At 39.0% G+C, this 24499-nt stretch overlaps 1 protein-coding gene across 4 annotated transcripts in view; it reads left to right on the top strand.

Moving 5' to 3' along the window:
- The window catches only part of insyn1 (inhibitory synaptic factor 1), a 47104-nt gene that overhangs the window by 3182 nt on the left and 19423 nt on the right, over positions 1–24499 (top strand). The window lies entirely within an intron of this gene.

Raw genomic sequence — 24499 nt, 5'->3', positions numbered from 1 at the left:
TATATTCATTTGAAAGTGAAGAGCTCTGACTTTTTAATTCTTTGTTTTTGTAGTATGAGGATCATGTTGATGACAAAGGCAGCAGCAGCAGGATTCAAACTAATCAAACAATTGCTAATCAGCAAATACAAATGTCCTTCATGTGTTCAGCCTTGTGGGAGGGACAGATAATGTGAAGAGCTGTTGAACAGCAGCAAAGCCATGCTGAAAGGAAACAGAGGCAGGCTTAGATAAGATACAAGATTTTGCACCGCAATAGTTATATAACCATTTTGTTAAGGATCAGCTGGATTTCTACTGTATTTTTGCAACTGCCATGGTAACGCTGAGAGATGACTGTGTGTGTGTGTGTGTGTGTGTGTGTGTGTGTGTGTGTGTGTGTGTGTGTAGGTGTGTGTGTGTGTGTGTGTGTGTGTGTGTGTGTGTGTGTAAGGTGTGTATTGTGCGTATATACAGCACAGTTTGAACAAGGATTAAGAAAAAGAGCCTCTGTTTATGTGCACGAGCTCTTACGAGTATCTACAAGTGCAGGGATGAGAAAATGTGAGAGTGTGACAGCTGATAATGCGGAGTGCATCTGTTCATGGGTGTGAGAGTACAAAATGGCCCTAATCATCTCGTTGGGATCTTCCCCTGCAGCATCCTCAAAGCCGTGATCTCTCCTCGCAAAGCTCTTCCAAAGAGAGAAATAAAGGCAGATAGAGCGACAGGGACAAATGAAACCTGTACAAACAGTTGTGTCTGGCCCATCCCACATCCTCCAAGAGCGTCACATGATTAACCTCCAACCTGCTTCAGCTCAGGGCATACAGTGGGATTGCATGCATGTGCTTGTGTTTCTGAATATGTTAAATAAGTGAAATGGAGGATGATGGTGCACGTCATGACCTGTAGGAGGAGGAGGGCTGTTCTGAATATCAAGGGGTCAAGCTGCCATAACTCACTCCATCACCGCCTAGGAACCCCTCCCTCCCCCCTTCTCCCTGTGTCTTCAAGCTCTGTCCCACTCACTACGTTCTACTTTATGTACCTGCGCATCTGGAGGTGCAAGGGCACAACTCACAGGGCACCTTTCTCTCTGGTGATCAGGAGTAGCCGGACTGTGCGGGGGAGTGATTGATGATTATGGGACAACTGCAAGTGGAATAATGCTGGCTGGAGCTATTTATAAACAAAAACACAGCCAGTGCCGATGCCAGCACTGACGCATATTACCATTCTTATCCCAGACCCCATCAGAGAGGGTTCTGCACAGAGGCTCAAATGTCGTTTTTTATTGGGAGAGCACAATCCCACATATTGAAATGGCTAAAGGATTTATACTCGCTGCAGTGGCAGTCATAATGCTGGTATCAATATCCTGCAATTAACAGACCTGTGAGATTGTCAATTATATCAATCGGAGATGAAGAAATAAAATCTGTGTTTCACCATCAGATGCATGAATGCCTAATGTTCCATAAAATCTCTCATTCTTGGCCACATGAAAGGAACAACATAATAGATAACAACTGACACATAAATAAATGATGAATTGCCGTGAATGTAGTGAAATGAATAACTCCGTGAAGGACCAGTAATGACTGATTATCACCCACAAGGTCTTTGGGGAACTGGATACACTGCAGTGACACTCAGGAGTTAAAGCCGACACACTAAAAAATGTAGGTCCGAGGAAAACAGGACATATGCTGTTCTGTTGGTATATTGCTATTAAAGCTCAAGAACCAGTTAGATTGTGGCAAGTGGACAAAAGCTGACAGAAAGATTATAAAAAGCTTATTTGAACCCTTCATTACTCACAATCAGTGTTCTGCTCAAGCCACCAATAAAAAATCTTTTCTTAGTCTTTTTAGAGTAAATGAAATTATTCTTTTCACATCATTTTTTCAATCAGAATTTAGACCGATGAATAAATATTTTTTAATGCTCCAAGGAAGGAAAAAAGAATAAAAGGACCCGTGGGTATCACACATCTCATGTAGGTATGTGACACACATTAAGATCTAAAAAATGTTTACGAATTTGTGTTCCAACAAAAAGCAATGTGGCAACAGCAATGTGAGCTGATGTTTTAAGCATTTAGACTGCTATGTATCCATATACCCAGAAAGTCTTTTTCTTAATTTTCAAAATCACTTTCTCCTTCTGAAGTCAGCTAACCTCATTTTCTCCTGACTCTCTGAATAGATGAGGCTGCCATCTCTCTCTCTCTTTTTTTCCACCTGAACATCTGTGTCATGTAATGTAAGGCAGGCAAGGGAGGGGATAGAGCAAATAGAGCAAGGGAGGTAAGGGAGCCTATAGCCTACAGTAGACCATCAGACGGAAAAAATGAAAAAAAAAAAAAAACAATCAAAAAGACGTGTTTGTTTGTCCATGGTTTGACAGTTGTGTAGGTTGTGGCTGCTGTGTTGGCTGGTTCTTGAAATGGTTTACATGTTTAGAGTCACAAGAACCAAAGCTTTCCAAGATGCAGCATGAGAGATATACACAGAACAGCAGTTGTTTCAGGGGAGGGGATTAATACAAAAAAAAAAGTTGATTTTCAACAGGGACACATGCATAATTTAGAGTTTTCAAAGTCAAAATGGCCTCTTAAGAACTCAAATCTATTGACTTTGAGAAAAGCTAATGTCTTTGTTGCTTTTATATAATGCTGTTAATGTTACTTTTAACATCTGTTAAATATGTACGCAGGTAACAGGTTAACTGATGGGGAGAGTGCTCACTTCAATGTTAACTATTTGGAATGCAGCACAACTTTGAAACGCTACGCGTCAGAGTTACCTTTATCTATTACCAAAAAGAACTGGTCTGTTAGATAACTGATATTGGCTGAAGTAAATACCAAAAACAATAAAAAAAAAATAATAATCATACCAGGAACAGAGCAAACTAACAATCTTCATTGAACAGCCTTAACACAAAGCTGTCAATAACAAAATAAGTTCTTGACAGGATTTTAGGAAAATTAAGTAACAGTATAGTGTTCATCAAGTTCTTTGGCTGAAAGTGTGTTAATCATAATAATCATTAAACATTAAGGCTGCTTATCTTAGGGTGTCTCAAGATTCGATTTAATTTCGATTCTCGAGGTAACGATTTTGTTCAGAATCGATTTTCGATTCAAAACGATTCTGTATTCATGGATCCATGGCTTTAAAGTCTATTTATAAATGATTACATATGTTTGGTATTCTACTGAGTTAAAGAGCTATTAAAAAAATCAAAAATCGATTTCTGGAATTTACTTATACATTTTTAGATCTAAGAAGAGAAGAATCTTTATTTGTCCGCACCTCTACTTACCATGGGTTCAAATTTACAGATGTCAGTAATCCAGACCCTGTGATTCATTCCATCTAAGTTTAAAACCTCATAACTTATAGGCATCGTTTAAATTAAGCACATGTTTATGCACTACCTTTTTTTTTTACATTAACCATCAGCATATTAAAAGGATTGTTTTAGTTTTCAAATGACATTTGCTTGTCAGTGCTTGAATACTGTCTTCAGGCAGTAAATCTGCCCTCCACTTCAAACATGAATGCAGAGCAAAACATTAACTGATCTTCAAGATTGCTGTTTACTTGTAAATCCTATTACAGCCTTCCTGAGAGGTAAAATGAGAAGGATCTTAAGGAAGGACATTTGAAGGAAACAAACTGATAAACTGCTTCATTTGTTATAGTAATAGTGGCAGCCGTGACAACTCTGGAGGAAATAATTCAGGTAGGTATCAAGTCAACCTTGGACTCAGAAGTCTGAGAATAAACAAGTTGGGGAAATAGCACCAAGGAGGATGCAAAGCAACCACTGACATTTCTGTTATTAAGTTTTCCTTGGGCAAAAACTAAGGAAAAATAAGTCAACCTTAATATAAGACAGCATTTGTGAGGGTTTTTAGAAACTGGTAAATTGAAAGAATGTAATGGCGACGGCTAACAAAAAGAAACAAGACAGCAGAGAGGAAGCAGTTGTATCAACTAGGGAAAAGGTGGTCAGTAGTAAGCTTTACATATTCAAGTGGAACCAAATGGGAGAGACTGGCTGTTTATGTGGATGTACTGATTATGCAGAATAGAACCATGAGCAGACGATGCTGCACAACTGTGCGCGTCTCAAGACAAATTAACACAGGAAGGCAATCAGGACTAGTAGAATTACAGCTCCAAATGAGAGAAGGGAAAATAAGCTGGACAAAGAGCAATTATCAGTTGCAGAGTACAGCTTGTCCAGGACACCGGCCTCCATCAGTCAGCCTTGTGATTGTTGTCTGCCTGCTCATCATTGTACTGGAGAGAGGTTCAGGCTTTTTATTCAGCTACAGGCCTGAAGAGGAGGGATGCAGCAGGAAAACACTTGTGTCAGGTGAAAACTGTGTCTTTAAAATGTCAGCTTTTTGGGAGGAAGTCCTGAGTAACAAGTTTATTAACAAGACATGCAACCATGCAGTTTTAGAACTATATAATGGATTTTTGAAAGTGTGTCATGAATGCTTTTGATCTGCCGAAATTCACCTGTGAGTAGCAGACTATCAGCTTTTTAGGGCAGCTTGTTTCACAAAATGTTGTGCTCGCTCCTAATGGACAGAAATACTTCCACGTAATCTCCTTTGAATGATGCTGCATATGAATACTAAATCTGAAGGAAGGGAACACATTTTATTTATTTATTTTTCTGTATTCCACTTGTGGTCGGAGTAGTATTAAAGTTGAACAGAATGGTAATGTTTAAACTCCAGAACCTTAACTATTATCCAACCATGATTTACTCCAACATCAACTGCTAAATGAGCCTTTGGCACAAAAATCCTGAGAGCCCGAATGATTTTTTTTTTAACTGATGCAAAAATCGATATTGGTGAGAAAAAATATCTGATACTGATATATTGGTTAATTTCTTTCTATACATCTGTGATCTTTAGAGATAGACGGCTCTAATTGTATACATTTTTTCAGTTCGTCCCTCCTATCAAATACTTGTGGAAAAGATATACAATATATCAAAGACAAAATGGTCACTCAACTGGAAAGTAACTGTGCGTGCATCAACATTTGACTCAATTTAAATGCTTTTTAACTGACAATTAAGTACGCATCTGAGATAAAATTAGCAGATGCTGATAGTCACTGAATATGCTTATATCGGGCAATATTATAAGCTAGCCAATCAATTGGTCAGGCTCTACTTTATATTTTTTCCGAATAACTCATGGCTGCACCAAGAATACTGAAAAAATGTGCTTCATTCCAAAGACCCGATTTTATCGGACTAAGCTGAGGGGTCAAAGATTGCATTTCAACTGTGGAGGTACAGCACACACGTAGAAAAATGGGGTGATCTATTCACATCTATCAATCAACAAATACAAGAAGCACAATTCAATTGCCTTGGATGTCAAATCAAGGCCTTTGATTTTAAATAGATTCTGTCAAAGGAAACTATAATGTAAACGGTTTGATCAGAAAGGCTATCGTGTGCTCTTTTTTATCCAAGGATGGACTCAGAGACTGAAACCAGTTATGACACATCGAGGGGGGAATCACAATCCCTCTCCTCTGAAGCTGCCGCACTCAGCACTAAACCAAATCTGTTCCAGACCCAAAAGCAACCCAAGGGAGACCAACACCAAAATCAAAGGGCCTTTTTTCTGCAGGGGCCATATCCTCTCTTCACTGTGTGTTTCCCCCCACTGATGCTGCTGCTGAGCAGGGCAGAGAGCAGAAAACTGCCTCGCAAGACTCCTTCAACATTTAACCATGAGGGGACTGCAGTAATCACAGGCACTTTCACTAAGGGAGTAGAGCTATATAAAGGATGGTGATAAACACTATTTCATTCAATTACGATATGGAATATTTTTGGGAAATTTGAAGGGCATGGCAAAGATAGAACACAATTTAATTTTAACTGTGCAAAAAAAAAAGGATAACCACAGAGAAATGTAATACAATAAAACACAATACAATATAGAAGGGGATTAAGAAGAGAGTATGCAATGGTTTACCCTAATAAAAGATTACATTAATTGTCTAAACACAGTCCCGTAGTCACCACGATGGGACTTTACACTTTTCGTTGATGAACAAAAGTGTTTCTTCTATGGATGCAACAACATAAGAGGAGGGGATGGTAAACTTGTGGCAATTCCCACACGAGTATTACATTCTGCCAAGACATAGATTTTTACCATATTATTCAAACCGGTTTAAAAAAAATAATCTTGGTAGAAATGCACACAAGACACAAGCGAGAAAATAAAGTAGTATTAAATAGTGATTAGTGATGGACAATGGCTTAGATTGAGTGTTGTGCTTTTTTGGTAATGACACACACTAACTGATCAAACGGCTCCGCCTTGTTTTTTTGTGTCAGAGCAGATGTCATTGCTTACAATGAAAGCTAATTGTGGCTCAGCACTCGGGTAAACCTTTATTTTTTTAAGCTTTTTTATGGACAGTATATCTATACAGTTCAAGTTTCTGCAAATAAGAGCAACATTAAGTGTGTGTGTGTTTGCTTGTTTTCTGGGGCTCTGTATTTTAACTGATGTCTCGCTTGTCTTAAGTTAAAGATGATCAAAAAAAAAACAGACTGTGGCTGTGATTCATGGTCAAATGAATTCAAAACTCCACAATAGCTCAGCTATTTTGATGATACATTTTAATGTGGAAAAATTCTTCACACGTAAAGTTAGCTCTTTAAGTGTGAAGCTAAGTAAGCTTAGTTATCATGACGTTGGAATGTTTTTATTGTGAAAAGAGTCATATCAGGAAATGGTGTTTTAAGCAGCGGTTTAAAACAAACACTGTAGCAGAGAAACAAAACTTAAAACACAGATTTAGTTGCAAGCCCCATTTACTGAGCGCTGATCACACTGACTTTAAAAAACATCTTACTCTGGTGGCATGCATGGAGATGGACTTAATATTGTGTTGCAGGTTTCTTTGAGGGGAGAGGGAGGGTCATAGTGTGAGAAAATGAGTTCTTCTGAGTAATCCCTTTTTGAAACAGTAACACCACAATAATAACTTTACTGCAAACCCCCCCAAAAAACTACCATTATATGAATCCTAGGTCACTAACCAACATGCCAAGCAATTTTACTTACTTTAATTTTACTGCAAGTATAAACTAGGTTTATTCTAACTTGATTTGATCATTTGTTTGTTTATCACACCATAATGTCATGAGGTTGTGGTTCTTTTTTATTTTTCTAAATGAGCGCCTGCAATCTGAAATTGCAATCAGTCACAAAGCTGGGTTCTGGTGGATCATTACTGCCAACCGTTTTGGCATGAGTGCCAATATTTTGGGTTTACTGCCCAGTTGACCAGAGCCCAATGCTCTCCATGTGGAATGGCTGAGCCTGTTGTCCACTGAAGAATGTTTTTCCTTCAGAGAAAGGCAGGGTTTGGCCAAATCTCAAACTTGTGAACAAGCAGACCAGCTGTCCTTGTAGGCCAACAACTCTCAGTAGGCAACACAGAAAGCTGAACTACACACTAAAGAAAAGTACCCTTCAACCGGACATACCTGGGCCAAAGGTTCTCATTAAAAGCTATTTGCTAGAATTGGCAAGTACCCGCCTGCTGTGTCTGTCTATTTGTTCCGCTTTGCCTGACCTCTTTTTTGTGTGGAAATTAAATTTCAAAATTAAACTTTGTGATGTGCCTCCAGCAACGTTCTCTTTGCTATGGAAAACAACAAGTACAAGGTACCTCAAGCTTCAACACAAAACACCCTGCCATCTCTACACCCGTTTTGCTGCCTTGAGCTGAGCTCCACAATCATTTTCTGTTCTTGGAATAAATCAAAGACTATATTGTTTTCAAAACAGATGAAACATTACTTCCAGTGGTGTAAAATGTCACATCATCTTTTGGTTGAACTCTTTAAACACAGAGTTTGAACTGGCATTTGTTTGTACCAAACCATTATGATGACCCATTCACAAAAAATAATCTAATACAAAGGGGTCCAAATTATGATAGGCATGTGAAAAAAACGAATGAAATACTCCAAGCCAGTTGATTGCATATTCAATTGGCACACTCAGGCCACATAAAATACTACATTAAAGTAAAAAAGGAGCAATATTGTTCATCATTTCACATAATTTCCCTGTATATTTCCTGATGCTGTTTTTTTCCAGTGGTTCTTATGAGAGGATCTATGAGTTACTGCTACAGCCTGACAATTTCAGAAGAGCCCTCAGTTGCGTTTGTCATGTAGTTGAAAGGCAGCCACCGCTGCTGGCTCCACTCCTGTGAGCATGCCATCATAAAACTAGTACTGTAAAATGTTTCTTAAAACAGCTGTACACTGTATGCCACTAAATACATGAGGTATTCAGACCAAAACCAATGTTTTAACCAAGTTGTAACCATGTTTATTTCTCAAAGTCGACATAAAATGATTGCTGATGGGACATTGAGGCTTTTGTAGCCAGCCCTCAGTGGACACTAGAGAAACTGCAGTGTTTTGAATTTATGTTAAAGCTACACGTTTAAACACTGGAGACAGTCACTTCATTATGCACTATACTCAGCTTTGAGCAGAAATAGAGCCAATGTTATTTGTTGTGCATTCAAATCGCTTACATATGAAATACTTAGCAAAGCCTTTTGTCACTCATCATTAAATGACAAATTGAAATGATTTATTCTAAGAGGGTGGCGCTTCAGCTTTTGCCTCTTATTCGGACTGAGACAACTCAAATGTACAGTACTGTTTAAGGCTGCACACTGGAAAAAACATTTCAGCCACATGCACCTAGCCTTTTTGAACAAGGTTTTCGAAAAATTACATTTTCAAGCCGATTTGACCATTTTAAGATATATTTCCAGAGGCTTTTACGACAAAAGAGGATATTAAATACACTGCACTTTAAGCTGATCCTTTGGAAAAGACAAGCTTGCAATGATGGCAGCATCAGAATATCTTATCCCTTAGTCTCTTTATTTAAAGTTAGCAGTATGGTGGACTGAAAGGAGAGCAGAAGCCAAGAAGGGAGGGAGTAGCAGTAAACAATTGGTTAAGGTTTGAGTGGCATCTAACCTTGACAGCAGTGTAGAGACTAAAACTGCACCGCGCAAAAGCATTCCCTTGAGCCTCTTTTACCTAGCTCTGCTTTGGAGCCCCAGCTTCTTTAGGATGCCGGCCCAGCACATTGACGAGCCTATCATGCCTGTAAGACCCACTGGATTAGCTGGCCCTTTGAGCTCTGCCTCCCTCCACGAACCTTACACTCAGCACAGACTGTAATGAGGGCTTTAGGTTAGACCTCTGCTGAGGTAAACACTCCAAAAAATGTGCTCATCTTGTTCATTGATTTTTATCAACTTACCCGCCTACTTTGGGCCAGTTACAGATAAAGCTGTGAAAAATTTGACCATGCAAGTTTTTACTTTGTGATTCAGCCACAAAGCCTTTTGCCTGTCCCAAGGCAAGGATAGAGCTGAATAGGATGAAAAGAGGAGTGAAAGGCAGAGAATGTGTGAAAGAGAGAAAGGGACAGAGGGAGAGAGAAAGATGAAGGGAGGATGGAGGTAATGGTTTCTTCTGCAGCACAGAATTGCGACAGACTGGGTGGAACAGCTTACTGTATATCAATTGTTGCAATTGTGCAAGTTCGTGGGCGTGTTTAGGATTGTTTTGGTCTATCTCTGTGCTGTGAATAAAACCAGTAGGCTGTAGTTAATGGTGTGAAAAATGGCATCCATCGAAAAGCGCAAGCTGCCTCCAAGAATAGCTACATCATTTCATTGTGTCAAAGCATACTGTACACAGAGGGACAGATGCCTTTCCATTAGGCTGTCAGACTGACCGTCTCTGTAGACAGGTGTGCATACTAGTTTTTACGATGAGAATGGTTGCATGCAATGCAGAACAAGACATAGTCAAATGAATGATCTTATTCTTAAGAGTTACGATGTTCTTCCCTTATTATTTCCCTAGCCTGTTAAAGTATTCAGGGCATCGTGGGACAGCCTGCTCAAAAGCATAGTGCCTTAATCCAGCTACAGTCTTTGGGACTGTGTTACACTGAAGGATCATCAAGAGGATTTTTCGTCCTTTCCTTTATTTTTAGCTGTAGTCTGTACTGCATCAAAAATCAACCCAGAGTATTAGAGGATTGTTCAGTTTCAATGAGCAGGACTAGCTGGAATGAGATCGCATATAATATAAGCATCTGTATCCTCTTCAATATTTATGTGCTTTAATTTGCGCTAAGTATAAATAAACCTACGTAATCTGAATCGGAAAAATAACTTCTAGCCGAACTGTTTTATAAATTCACTAGAGTAAGAAGTTATTGTTTTCTTTTAGATTAGGTTTAGTAAAAGTAAAAGAGACAGATCTAGAGTAAAAGTAGGCTACTTCATACACTAGTACAAAGTAGATTTATCCCACAAGACTGCAATAGCAAAATTAGCTCGGACAGTTGTTGCTGTTTTGTATCAAGTGTTGTGTGCATGTTTTTGGTAGCAGTGCGATTGTTTGCTCTAATAGCAGGTAATAAAACTGTATTTATTAAAATCTCAGGCCTGCTACCATTCTATCGTATTTCATTTTGATTGGGTAAAAGAAAAAGTTGCGTACAACCTTTGATGTTGAAAAATGAAGCCAATACAGAAGTGCAAAGAAACTGCAATTCCTCAGGATGTCATGGTTTGGGTCTTTCTTAATTTTGTATTTCAGAGTTTAGTTTCCCATGTTTTCCTAGTGTTTCTTGTTTCCCTTATTTGTGGATTTGTCCTAGTGTTGATGGTTTGCTTGTTTAGTCTTTAGTGTCTCCTGTTTTATTTTGTAATTTCTTCTGTCTTTTGTTACATTCTTCAGTTCCCTGTGTTTCTTCCGTGTTTCAAGATTTACTTTGTAGTTGTCGTCAGTGTTTCTGGTCTTGTGTTCATTCCTGCCTCTCTGTTTCCCTCTCGTCTTGATTGCCCTAATTGAGTTCACCTGTGCCATTAGTCTCACCTGTGTCTGATTGCCCCGTGTCTATTTAGTCTCTGGCTGCATTCGGATTGTCCCTCCTATCTACGTTCACTATCCACTTTACCTGTGAAAATGTAAAGGGGTTAAAGAAAGGTGTTAGGAGACTTCATAAAGGACTTAGGGAAAGGTGATCGCTTTGTTCTGACAATCCGAACAGCGTGTCCACTCGACGATGTAATAATAATGCGACGACAGTGGAGTTTAGTGACGTGGGTACGCAGTGGTAAAACTACAGTTTTCAGAAAATGGACTTCAAGAAGCTCATCTAAAAATCCTTCTCCAGTGCCTTCTTACCGTTGAAATAATCCTAAAAACCACAAGGTTGGAATTACAATAGATGTCAGCGTCGCTTTCATCGCGTTTAAGATTGTTCAGGCGAATTATTGCAGTGCTAACTTCCATGATCTGCATCCCTTTTCCTTTTGTTTAGCAAGTTTTATAGGCCTGGTACAATTTCTCGTATTAAATGAGCATCAAGTAATAGCAAAGCATCTCCACTTAACATGATACAGGAATGTATGAAAGTAAAGTTCACCTTCACACACAATGCATAAAAAGAAAGAAAATGAATACAAAGGCAGAAACACATTATTTGTGGAATCAATATACTGTATAAACCAAATGCAGATTGTTTCCGCATTTCTCCTCAAACAGATCATTAGTTTTCGTGGACGGTCGGATGCGCGAGTCACTTTAAAAGTTGTGGCAAGTTGTAGGGTGGCACTTTCTCATCTCCTTTGCTAAAGGATGGTCCAAGTGTTTCCTATGCTAAAGGAGGCTATAAAAGGAAGCATTGACCCACCTTTCCTTAAGTTTTAGAGAATTACAAACTGGGGTTAAGGAAACAAGGAGAGTGAAAGGCAATCCGAATGCACCCTAAGTGTTTCTTACCCTCTGTGTCAGATGATTGTCAGATGTGAGCCTATGATAGTTGTGAGTGTCTGGTCCTTGTGATTCCTCATGACTCCCTTTGTTTTCCTCTTTTGGACTTTTTGAATTTAGTTTTTGTTTGCATTTTTGTTTAAGAAAATAAACCTTTCAATCTGCACTTGGATCCAGTCACGTGTTTCCAGTCATGAGACACGATGCACTATAGAGACTGCAGAAGCTCTGGAAACCGCATCCACACCCAATCGAACATGCATGAAACGGGCTTACTGCCTGGTTCAAAAAACAAAATGCGTCTAATTAGCTCGTCTTTATTGGATACTGTATTTGGAAGGGGGCTGAATATCTCACCTACATATCTTTGCATGTTGTTAGGAAGACCAAAAGATGGGTTGAGACAGTATTTCCAATATGGCGACCGCCATTGAAGAGCTTCAAGTGGCCTCTTCAGCATCCAGTGGGTGCTTTCACTGAGGCTTTGTTCATGTTTTTATAAAGTCTACAACTGAAGATGACAAGTTTAGACATGAAGGGGGAGTGCATGTTGATGTTCATTACCACAATAAAAGCCTGGACACTGAGAGTAGAAGCTTAACCAGACAGCACATACTGTAACCGACAAGATAAAAGTTCAGATGGCATATTGAAATGACACAGAAACAGTGATACGCACAGTAGTACAGGATAAATGCCTGACAACAAAAACTGCAATTTGCATGTACAGTAAAGTTTTCACCAAGTATTATTGCAATTATGAAAATGATGATCTATTCTAGCGACAGAGAACTTTAATCCCTGCGAAACATATTGAAAATGGAACCGAGCATGCTTTTTTAAAGAGTAATCCAAAGTTGTTACTGGGGAAAGCAGAGCAGCTGTGTTGTTCTGTACACAGTCATGCTAAACAAATTTGCAACAGGTGCTCAGAAAGAATATGCTTAACACATTTTATGTCTAAGCTGAGTTCAACACAATATAATTGGATCTTTGAAAATGCTCAAAGACTAACATACATATGGTTTCTGATTTTCAACAAATTTGTTATTTATATTTGTTGATAGTAGCTGCAATGGAATTTTTCGAAATATTTACTTTATTGTAACTTTGCCTTTTTGTTCCACGTGTGTCCTTGATTTAGTTCAAACTGCAGAACGTGAGCCCAGCCAAACGCAGACGTTTATAGTTTGCTCTTAAGTCTCATTCTTGGAGGTTGTAAGAGCTTTTTACGGACGTAATGCACCTTTCCGAATGAGCAATAACACTACAATTCTACAATTCATTTAACCAACACTTTTGTTCAAAGGGTGGTGCGTCTGAGAGAAACTACAACACCCTTTCTATGATCTACAGTAGAAAGGAGGTAACAAAGTCAATAAGTGCCAACAAACTGCTCCAGGTCTGATCAGACACAAGTGCACTGACAGGCATTGTACAGAGGCAAAGCACAGAATACTTAAGAAAGGCAAAAAAAAAACAACAACAACAACAGGCCACCAAAAGCAGGGTGTCGTAATTGCCTTGCTTCTTGAAAACGTAAGCCTTATAGCATCTTACGTTTTCAATCATTTCTCAAGTATATTGAAGTAAATTGAACATAATTGACACTACTACACTCTACAAACCTGAAGCAATGTAGAGTCGCTATGTTATCATTACAATGCAGTCACCTGGCCACCTCTGCTTGCGAGGAGTGATATATTCAAATATGTCAAAACAAGAGTGAATCACCAAAGATCACTTAACTCATCCCGAAACACAAAAGAAAGCTAGTTGGATCAAGATTCAAATAGTGAAAACAAAACAAAACTCTCAGTAGGCCTCTGCATGCTGTGAGTTTGGTGCATTTAAAAAAAGAACAGGAGACTGTGACCTATGATTGCAGGTTTCTACATTTCTATTGTGTATACTTATCTCACATTTATCTGTACTATTCTTTGTTTTCTTGTTGGCTAGGTGCTTAGCTGATCCTTGCAAATGGACATGTGGTGTCAAATTGCATTGGGGATAGTTGAAAAAGAAGCCAAGAATATTGTGCCAGCCAGTGTTGTTGTAGCAGCTGTTGATGCTGCAGGTGAATAAGCTTGTCGTTATAAGTTTAATTTCCAGTATGAATTTAGCTGTGCTCGTTTTTTTGAAGGAGAAACACTCAAGCTTAAAGGTGGTCTTTGTCATAATTTTCGTACATGGATCCCTGATGACTGTGTCTCCCTGTTGAGGTCATCACCTTTACAATCTTCCAGAGGAAGATGTAAAAAGACAAAAAAAAAAAAAAAAAAGAAGAATCCTTATAGAGTTCTTCATAGACCACCCTCCGCGTGTCTGGAGTCCCCCTCCTTCTGTTTCAATCCAAGCCTTGCAGAGGCAGATCACACTCCGACCGTGGCACAGCGTGGATACTTGTATCTGCAACCGCTGTCAATGTCGATCGCACCTACTTCAGTACAGGGCAAGAGGTAAGAGGCATAGCAAAAGGAGAGGCTAATTATTCACAAGACAGAGAATGTCGGCAAACTGTTTAAATGATTGATAATTTTTCATCATTTTGTTATCGCTGCAGTCCCCTGCACAGATGACAGTTTATGGCCAGTTTGATGTAAACTGAGATTTTTGACTTTTACACAATGTAGATAATGCAGCAAGGTCTATTGAGGGTGAAAAATATAATTAGACTTTTTGGGACGATGGCACTGCAGGTTGGTGTGGCTGCAGTGAATTGCGTGCTGCAGGTTCTGATTAGAGAGAGAAATTATAATTATGATTATGCAGAAAGCAGAATGGGGGAAAAAAGGAATTTACTAATGATTTTACAGATGAACATTCACAAATTGCCAAGGTTAATAGCCTTATGGGGTGACTTCTTTGTTTCCAACACAGTGCCATGACAACCATTTCCCTATATTAAGGGGAAATTATTGTTTGGTCCCAGTACATTGTTCAGTGTTTTTATTACCTCATTTCCCTATTACACATGTTTATGACAGGCCCCTATGAGCCTCATTCTATAGATGCTAACTATGATATTGTTCTATTGTTGTTTTATGACATCATTAATACCATGAATAATGCCTGTGTTGACTTTATCTAAGACGAGTTTATGTTAAAACCAAATATCAGACTAAAGCAATGATGATAAAAAAGGCATGTGATATCTATATGTATCTTCTGCAGTTATGTGGTTTTAAGTTTAACTAGATCAATCAATAAATCAATAAAAAGATATTTAACATCATAATAAATGGATACAGAAAAAGACCCTAAGAATGGTTTTTGGGGAAAACAAAAACAAAAGGACTTTTGCGAGTTAGTTAAGATGAGTTGTACAATTAACCAGACAAATCTGCAATGTAAACTATCTTTATCTTTATATGGCAAGGAATATGTGATTTGGTGTATTGGTCCAACATTGGGCAACACAAAATACACTATATGACATGTTGTACTGCAGAAAATGGTGGCCTGGATAGAATAACTCTATTCTTAAGTAAATGCAGATGAACACCCAATAGAATAACAAGCCAAAAATCATCTCAGCATTTCAAACTGCATTTTGACAGCTAATGGAACAAAGGGTACGAATATCAACAATCATTTAACCCTGTAACAGTATTACAGGTCCGATTAATCCAACTGTACTCTTGACCTAATCAATATAAAGATGAAGATCAATGTAAACACATTTTTAAAGACAGATTCCATTGATTTATTTGGTGGTTGCCCCGACTCTGGCAGGAGAAACTGGACAATCTGTGGGGTCATGCACTCCGAGATGGAAGGAAATTAATAATTCATCAATTTCCACTTGATTGACTGAATTAATGCATGCACTGCTTTCATCACCTCTCCACAGCTGGCAAACAGACAAGCACGATTTTATACACTATATTCAAGATATTCTATAGAGCTGTCATGGTTACATGGTTGATTTTTAAACATGGGTAATCGTTTTATCGCCTCATCAATGACTGAAATGTGTGGCTGCACATAGTATACTTGTATTAAATACATTCATCCCAGCACAGTGAAATCTGTATTTGCATGCTGTGTGTGGTAAAGTATGAAGTAACTGAAGAGTCTGACAAGTAAAGCCGCTCCACTGTCCTCATTTCAACTATGACTCACAGTTGTGTGGCTCTCAGTGAGTGAGCACAGATTATTCTGTGGATGTGAGATGCTTATCAGAGATACTACAAATTAATTTTTGCAGCGGAAAAAAAATGCAATGATATGTTAAGTTAATAAAAACTTATTGTATTTTCTATTTATATCTATGGAATTAATGGTCAATCAGTGCAGTATGAAGATCAATAGACCCAGTGTGAAAGAAAAGCATTTGTAATAAATGTCCCCAAGGACTTCATGTACAGTGATTCATGTCTGGCACTATACCACATAAACACCAAGTTGCAGCCTGGACACTTGACACTTTCATTTTGAAATCTCTGAGCATCTGCGTCTTGCCATAGGCAAAACTACGTCACTGATTGACCACACATGTACAGCTACAGTAGTCTTTGTTTGTGCTTTTAACGTGGATTGGAAAAAGGAGTCAGGAATCAGAGGTAAAGCTGCAATAATGACCTCCATGTATGCAATGAAGGTCAGAGCTGAAACTATAACTCCTGGAATCAGCTGTTCGTGTTGGCATAGAGGGCAGCTTGATGGAGTGCTTTGCCCAGAGTCAGGACATTCAGAGTCAGGTGAGGGTGAAGACACCCAGGTCATCCATTGTTGCACTTGATTAGGGAGTTTTTGTCAGCACAACACAAATAGGACTAGGGCACACAGAACAGCAGGACATCGGGTATCAGTTGCAGTCCTATGATGCGTTTGAGCCTACAGGAAAAATATAGAAGGGATTAAAATGATGAAATTGTGTTTTTTAAAAAAGGAAGAGATAAAGACAGTGAAATAAGAAAGAAGAGGAAGAGAAGGAGGCAGGGGGAGAGAGACAGAGAAGAAGGGAAGAAAAAAAGAGACAGACGGACAGAGAAGAGGCTTATCTCTTGGCCTGCAGACAGCAGTTCCTCTTTCAGAGCTGAAGTCGTGTGCACAGGGCCCCCGGGTAAAAGTGTAACTCAGGGCTGCGTGAGCCATGAGGTTAGCAGTTCACCCTTTAATTCTATAGATGCATCTCAGTTGCAGACGCACCACAACAAAAGGGTCTGGCTATTTAAGACCTGTCATTTCTAAATCAGCAAGCTGATGATAGCAACTGTTAGCCAAAGCATATTTGTAGGAGGAGCATTCAAGATCTCTTTTCATCCATCTGCTTTTATGCTAATAGTTTTATTTTATTGTAGTATTGACTTATAAATAGCTGGTGCTAACATTTCACGAGTCCTTTGCCCCCAAGATGATTCAGATCCATCTGTCTTGCGTCACTAACGGTGTGCAGAGTCATTTGTAACAACCAAATATAGCTTTGGTCTACATTTAGTCAGTGACATCTGCGATGGCCTAAATGGAAGCAATATTAAACGGGCTGCAAGTAGCTAAATTTGATATGGCACATAATCTTTAAAGAGAACCGAGCCTTCAGTACATCTTCATTCCCGAATTTATGAAGAAAGTAAAAGAAAAAAATCAAGGGTCAGGCATACATAAAAGAGTCACTCTTCACCGAGCAGACAACTACCTTTAGTTTCTGTTCTGGGTTTTTAGGATATAAAGCATTAAGGAGAGAATGTCAATGGATTGTAGTATGATTTATAAATATGAAGTGCAGTATCAGAGAGAGTGAGAAAAAAAAGGATTTGTATGTGATGATTTTTTAAGTGACGATTTTTTTAAGGGAACTGCAATAAGTGCTGATCATAGTGTGTTACCTTCAACAAGCCTAAACAAATGTTTAAAAAACAATAATGACAGACTCAAGTTGGCCTCAGAGTAATACATTCACCTGCACAACAACAGGAGAGGAGACGTTCTCTGTTTTTGTGTTCTTAATTGAAGAGTTTGAAAACTCCCATTTATCACACGTTTAGTGACGCGGTGCTAATTAAAAGCGACCTTTATTTTTAAGTACTTCCACTAAGTGAGATTTGAGAATAAAGACAAACTCTTAGGTTTTCAAACATCCACCTTTGATGCAAATTCGCCTCTTCGCGTGGTGAAGTATTGATTGCAGCCTGACACATGACAAATCACATGAACACACAGCAATCTGGGGAGACAAAATGTTCACTCTTTATGGAGAATTATGCGCTGTGAGATAATAAAATTCCCAAATCAATTAAGGAAAGTCTTGGCAAGCCTATGAGCTTCAGCCATATTTCCCCATATTTGCTATGTAAATGAAAACCCACTTTCTCTCCTTATCATACCAATTTGCTCAGATCAATGCAGCGTCTCTGTTTAGGAGCGAGCCCACAGTGTTCTGTATCCACGGCTTAGTTGCCATTATGATGCCTTACTTTGATTCCTCCCTAAAAAAAGATCTCTACCTCACGGAGCTGCAGCTCTTTTAGTTCAAGCTGCTGTAACTGATTGTTTCAAAACTTCAGACACGCTGTTGAAAAAAACCTAAATAGCGAAAGATAAACTATTTTTGACATTCTGTGCTTCCTCTTTGTCATTGAGGATAAAGAAACTGATCATCAGCTGAGTCTCCAGAGGGGAAAAAAAAAAAAAAGAATCAAGTCAGAGAAATGCATGAGTTCCTAGTTTCCAAACTTTTTCTTTGTAATAAACTTCAACATAGCAGTGAGGCAGTGTGACCTTTGCACAGAACATAGCTGTGACTGTAAGTCTCACACAAAGCGTTGCAGCTTCACTAATTGATGCCTGCAGCAAATTGGCAAAAAAATCTCCCCCTTTGACATGTGATGATATTGTGACACCTTGACGAGTGAACCTTTTGGGAAATGTAGTCTGTCAAACAGCCTCTCCTCTGCTCGACCAGATGCAGCCTCTCCTGGCACCTGCAGGAAAGTGACACTATTACCTCTCTCCAGTCTAATTGCATGGACACAACATTGGCAGTTGGGGAAACTGTTCTGGAGCCAAATTCTGCAGGAGAGGTAGCAGGGGTTTGATGCTCTGAAATTCGTTCCGACAGTCCCTGCCTGATTGACAGATTGATAAAGGTTGACTGTGGCCTCTGCTAACAGCAGGTAGATGGGTTCTTTGCCCCGCCTCACAGAGGCTCCTGGGAGGTTGGCTTCAGAGGAAGGAGTGGAATACGGCTCAGGACACATTTAGTGTTGCATTTGGATCTGGCTATAGCTGCTGGTGGTCAGGCTATTAGATATACACAGTGCAAAACAGAGCCTCATGCTGTTCTCAACCCACTCCTGTCTGCCTGCTTTAGCTCTATGCATATGCATGAGGGTGAGCTCAGGTAACCAGGAGGAGAAATTCACTCATAACAAAACCTTTTTGAGTACAGCTTTTCATAAAGTGTTATATCCAAGGAAATGTTTGTTTTGTCAATTATGTCTTATTTACTGTACTGTACTTATTGAAGTTTTCTTGGCTTCTTTTTAATCAGTCTGTAATACAAGCTTGTGGGGCCAAATTCACCCGACTTTTTTCTCCTGCCGTGGTTGAAGTCAGTGTATTGAATTTAATCCTGGTTATGCAACATAGAAAAAAAAAAGGGGTAACACAAATCAATAAATGCACCTTCACTTGACAAATATGTTTGTTTTTTTATCAGTGAAGCTAGTGGAGGAAAAAAGATACACTATTGATCCTAGAACATGGTGAATATCCTTCGGGAGTAACAAACTTTCTTGCAAAAACTTTGTGAACATTGAGCGTATCAAAACACAGTGGTATCAGGGGTTTAGCAAACCAAGATCTGGTGCAGCCAAGCCTTACACCCTTGAACAAACAAATGATGAATAAAAAGTGTTCCGGCACTGCAATGTCAACAGTTTTGCATTGTAATTTAGTATGCAGAGGTAAATCTGGGATAGCAGCATATTGTCTCAGAACGGCTTTCTTCAAAAGCTCTGGATACTAAAACCTCTGATCCATGAAGATTCATAAATTGCATTTTATTTTCAACTCATGTACATCTCTCAATATGCATGTCCCTTTGTCTCGGCCCGACAAATAAAAAAGCGGTAGATGATTCCAGCATGATCATCTTGTTTTCCTTTAAAGGAAAGCAAAGAAAGAGAAAACAAACAATTGAAGGTTGCCTCGGGTATCGTCTCTTTGAGGGGCATTCAGCCATTAAAGGCGAAAACAAGCATCAAGGAAGGAAGGAAAAAGGAGGCCTGGCACTGCTAACAACATCATCACTCAGCCCACCCACCCACTTCTTACCCGCGTTTCACAGCACATTGTCAAAATAACTGTCAGAAGTGTCTCATGCCTCCCAACTGCTTGAGAAAATGTTGGACTTTGTGGGAGGTGCTGTTTGCGAGGACAATAAAGAAAGAAACAATCTGGCATAACAGTTCAATTTGAAAATATCATTTATTTGATGAACAGTACACAACAGCAAGCCTTGGTGTCTCTTTTTTCAGTGAGAATCCATTTTGGGGGAATGGAGAACTTGTCTGACGACAATCTCGCTGCAAACTCTTGTGACAGCCAGTGGCTGTATTTTCCATCCATTTGATTCTTTATTGGATTTCTTTCCTTTATCTGCTATTTCTGTATTTAGTGTTGATGATTTCCAATGAGAGGGGAAAAATAGGCCATTGGATTTACTTAATTCACAGCACACACTTTGCCTGTCATTTAATTGATAGATGCACCCTCTATCTTTTTCTCTCCACAAAGCTATCCATTTATTGCCACTTTCATTACTCGGAGCAGAACAGTGAGTTTTTTTTCGGATTGGTGCTGGGTATGTGGCAGCTAATGAATTGGGTGGACTGCAGTGATTAAAGGGGCATCTGCCTTTGCTATCTGAGGACACAAAGTGATATGTTCAAAGTGACAATGAAACAGACAAGGGACTAAAAGCTACTGCTGCCTGACACATTAGTAGACACCTTTTTGTATGCATTTATACCGATTTATTCCTTCATTGGTGGTCAACCAGTGAAATGACTTTACAGCTCCAGAGATACACGTTTGTTTCCGTGTATATTCATACTGTAGGTCTGATTAAAACACCTCCCCTTAATGCTGTGCAACTTTAGCGAGTTAGTATTATTGATGTAAATTCTCAAAGCTGGATCCCAGAAATACAGTAGCAAACTGTGTCGGTGCAAGTGTAGCCCAAAGCACCCTGCCAGCAGCACTGAGGCATGTCATTAGAAGCACCCAATCAAGCCCAGACATAGGACTGTTGCTCAAACGCTAGCGATGTGGCCACAGGCTAAAAAAAAAAAAAAAGAACATACACTGTTTCTCAAGCAGGTATAGGAGCAGCTCAGGTCTGCTCAGCTGTTATCCAAGTTGGAAGGGTGAGTCCAGTTTCTTACTTTTTATTGGTTAAATTTAGACCAGTGTCCTGCGCTGCAGATAGAATACTAATCAGGCCAGTGGAAAGCCAAAGAAAGCTGCAAGAGACTCCCCTCCTGTATTCCTCCTTACTTTCTACTGCATTAAAGCTTTCAGGCTTTCAGGACTCTATAGTACGTAAGTAACTCAAGCCATACGTCAAACTGCAGCCCAGAGATATATTGACTACATCTCACATCATTATGGGCAGCGTCTGAAACACAAAGTGTTTTAGTGTCACTTTAAAGTCACTTAACAGGATGCTGATTTTCACAACCGGACTATCCAAATACAGTGTGAACCATTAAATGAATATTTCATAAGCATTTTGATGGGATATATGAGAGCCTCTGCAAACATTACCTATGATTTATTACCCTGCTCACAAACTCTGATTTCTTCCCATTTTGCATTATAGATTCTGGTGCTTTTGTGCCCAATCTCTCGTTTGTTTGAGTATATAAAAGATGTAGTAGGTACTGTATATTTACATTCATTATTCAAAGGTTGATGTAGATGAAATGATTGTAGAACATGGTGTAGAAAAGATGTTTCTGAATTGATCCTCGTTTGGAAAAAATGCTGTTCCATTCTAAAATTCACAAAGATTGTTGAAGTAGAACATTGATTTTAGAAAATGGCTCCATTGGTAGTTCTTATAATTTGTAAAAACATGTCAATCAAATATAGCATGTTCCAGACTTCGATTTTTAATAACATACAGTGACACATGGATAATTCATGTTGTTTTAAGTGCTTGCATGGGAAGCTTTCCTGGCTACTTAAGATGGAGCAGGTCAGTCAGACTTTTACTGCCCATTTCTGTCCAACATCATTGTTCAACATCCATCACACATACTGTAGCTCTACTTAAAGATTACAAGCAAAGCCAAAGTAGTATTTGTGGCTGAGCGTGTCTTTCTTTTGCTCTGGAAATTAGAGCAGATGCCAAATGAAACCACCAAGCAGAGCAGTGCTGAATTAAAAAAGAAAAAAAAAACTGTAACCAGGACACACTGGGTGAATATTTAGAGCAATGTACATATTTTAGCATGCCATTCCAGGTCAAATTAGATCTTGCAGATGCCAGCAGTGATTTAACTCTTGGTTTTAGGGCATGTGTTTTGAAGTATAGTAGGGCTGCATTAAGCGAGTAAAGACGATATGTGATAGTTATTCTGAGAAATATGGTATGGGTTAGCAATTGGGGGGAGGGGGTAGATGAGACAAGAGTGTGAAAGACATAAAAATGAGAAAAATGCCCCAGGGTATTTTTTCATCTCTGGTGACAAATGCACAGAAAGGGAAGCAAATGTTATGTCCACTTACAATCTGCAACCTTATCCAGCCAGCTGCGAGCTAGCGGTCACCTCACAGATGTCTGGCCAAGCCCATCTATTAACCCTGGACAGCTGGCCACTTTCCAACATGAACGACTGCGCTTTTAATTGTGCTTGTGTTGTGACGGGGACGGGGGGGGGGGGGGGGGGGGGGGGGAGAGACCAGGAGGTGGTTAGCCACGATTACATTTACATATTGATCAGTATGAAAGACTCCCCCATGACAAGACCCCAGCTCAAGACGCACACCGCCACAACAATCCTTTAAAATGGTAAAAAAAAATAAAAAAAATGTTCTGTAGTTTATTACAACTTTGATAACTATGAGCCCCCCCCCCCCAAAAAAAAAATATTGTCGATGCTGCAGAATGTGGCAACATCTCCATAATACAACAAAACTAATTTCCCTATCTCCTGCTGTTCTTGAGTTCTGAGAAGATGAAAATATTCATTGCTATTGTCCTGAACATGGAGTAATCATCTCGGATTTACGCTTCTTGCTTGTATCAAATTAATTGTGTATGGAGAGAGCAAGGTTGAGAGAATATCTCATAGCAATGGATTTCACCATATCATCACAAAAAATGCATAAAGTAAAACTATATTCCTTGTTTTCTTCCACACAGTCTACACAGCTGCTGCCTTCACTAGAATACAGAATGCAGCACGCAGATACGGTGTGGCATTACATATTCACTCATTTTCAAGCTTGTCAGCATGCAGAGAGGCTGGTATGCATTTCCATTGAAATGGCTACGCACGTCAATATATGATGAGAGTAATGCCTTAGGATTATGTCATTTCTTTGAAGTCTGAATAACTACTTAAGTCACTATCTGAAACTTGTCAGGCAGTATAATAGAGGTCAACCGTTCATAACGTAAAGCAAGGCAGAGTAAGACAGACTCACACACATATATATATAGATATATATACACAATAGCTGTCAGTTTGGTTGTTATCAGCATATGTACTTTATCACCAACTGTCACCAATGTCTACCTGTGTCCATGAATTACAGATTTCTGTTTCCAATTCTCAATCTATGGATACTTTAAATCTCAGTGGAGGTACTTTGGTTCAAGGACATAAAGTTAACAGTGATTCATTGCATCTCTTAAGCAATATTTCTAAAACTGGTGATTAAAACGGTCTAAAAATAGTTTATAGCTTTGAATAGTAAGAAAATAAGTGCTCTGACTTGATAACAGCTCGTCATTTTAATTCAAAGGAATGACAAGGTTCTGTAAGCATACATTCAAGCTGCTCTGTATGAGTATGATTTTTCTATTGTTAGACAAGAGTAGAGCAGCAGATTATGTGCGTTTCCCAGCGGTATTTGATAAAGCAAGCCGACTCGTCATTACTTTCTGATTAAAAAAAAAAAAAAATTTTCATTTGAAAAGATATAATGCTCCATTTTACCACAACAAACCACAACAGGCTCGATGCATTAAGTATTTGGAAACTGTGGGAGCAGAGGCTCTAGATTGGTGTCAAGTTTTTAAGTGCTTCAAACTGAATGACAAAATGACTGCTCTCCAGGATGACACACATTAGCACTTTCTAAATCAGACAATTCTATTTGAAAGCATAACTTTCTTCCAAAACTCTTTCTTCCAGTCATATGTACTGTAAATGCAGCAGTTTTGGGATTTGTTAAATGTAGACAACAATAATGAGGTTAAGGGCAAAAAAAAATGACTTTCCTAAAGTTGGAAAAGGATCATGTTTTCTTCAGATAAAGGCATGTCCGAAGGTAAACTAATACAAATGTATTGCTGAGGGAATAGATGGAGCAGACAGTGCTGTTCTTAAGTCCGACACTTCGTCTGTTGTCCTGTGTATCACCCCAAACC

The sequence above is a fragment of the Symphodus melops genome, assembly GCF_947650265.1.
Source record: "Symphodus melops genome assembly, chromosome: 3".
In the NCBI taxonomy this organism is placed as follows: domain Eukaryota; kingdom Metazoa; phylum Chordata; class Actinopteri; order Labriformes; family Labridae; genus Symphodus; species Symphodus melops.
This window is presented reverse-complemented; position numbering and strand designations above follow the sequence as displayed.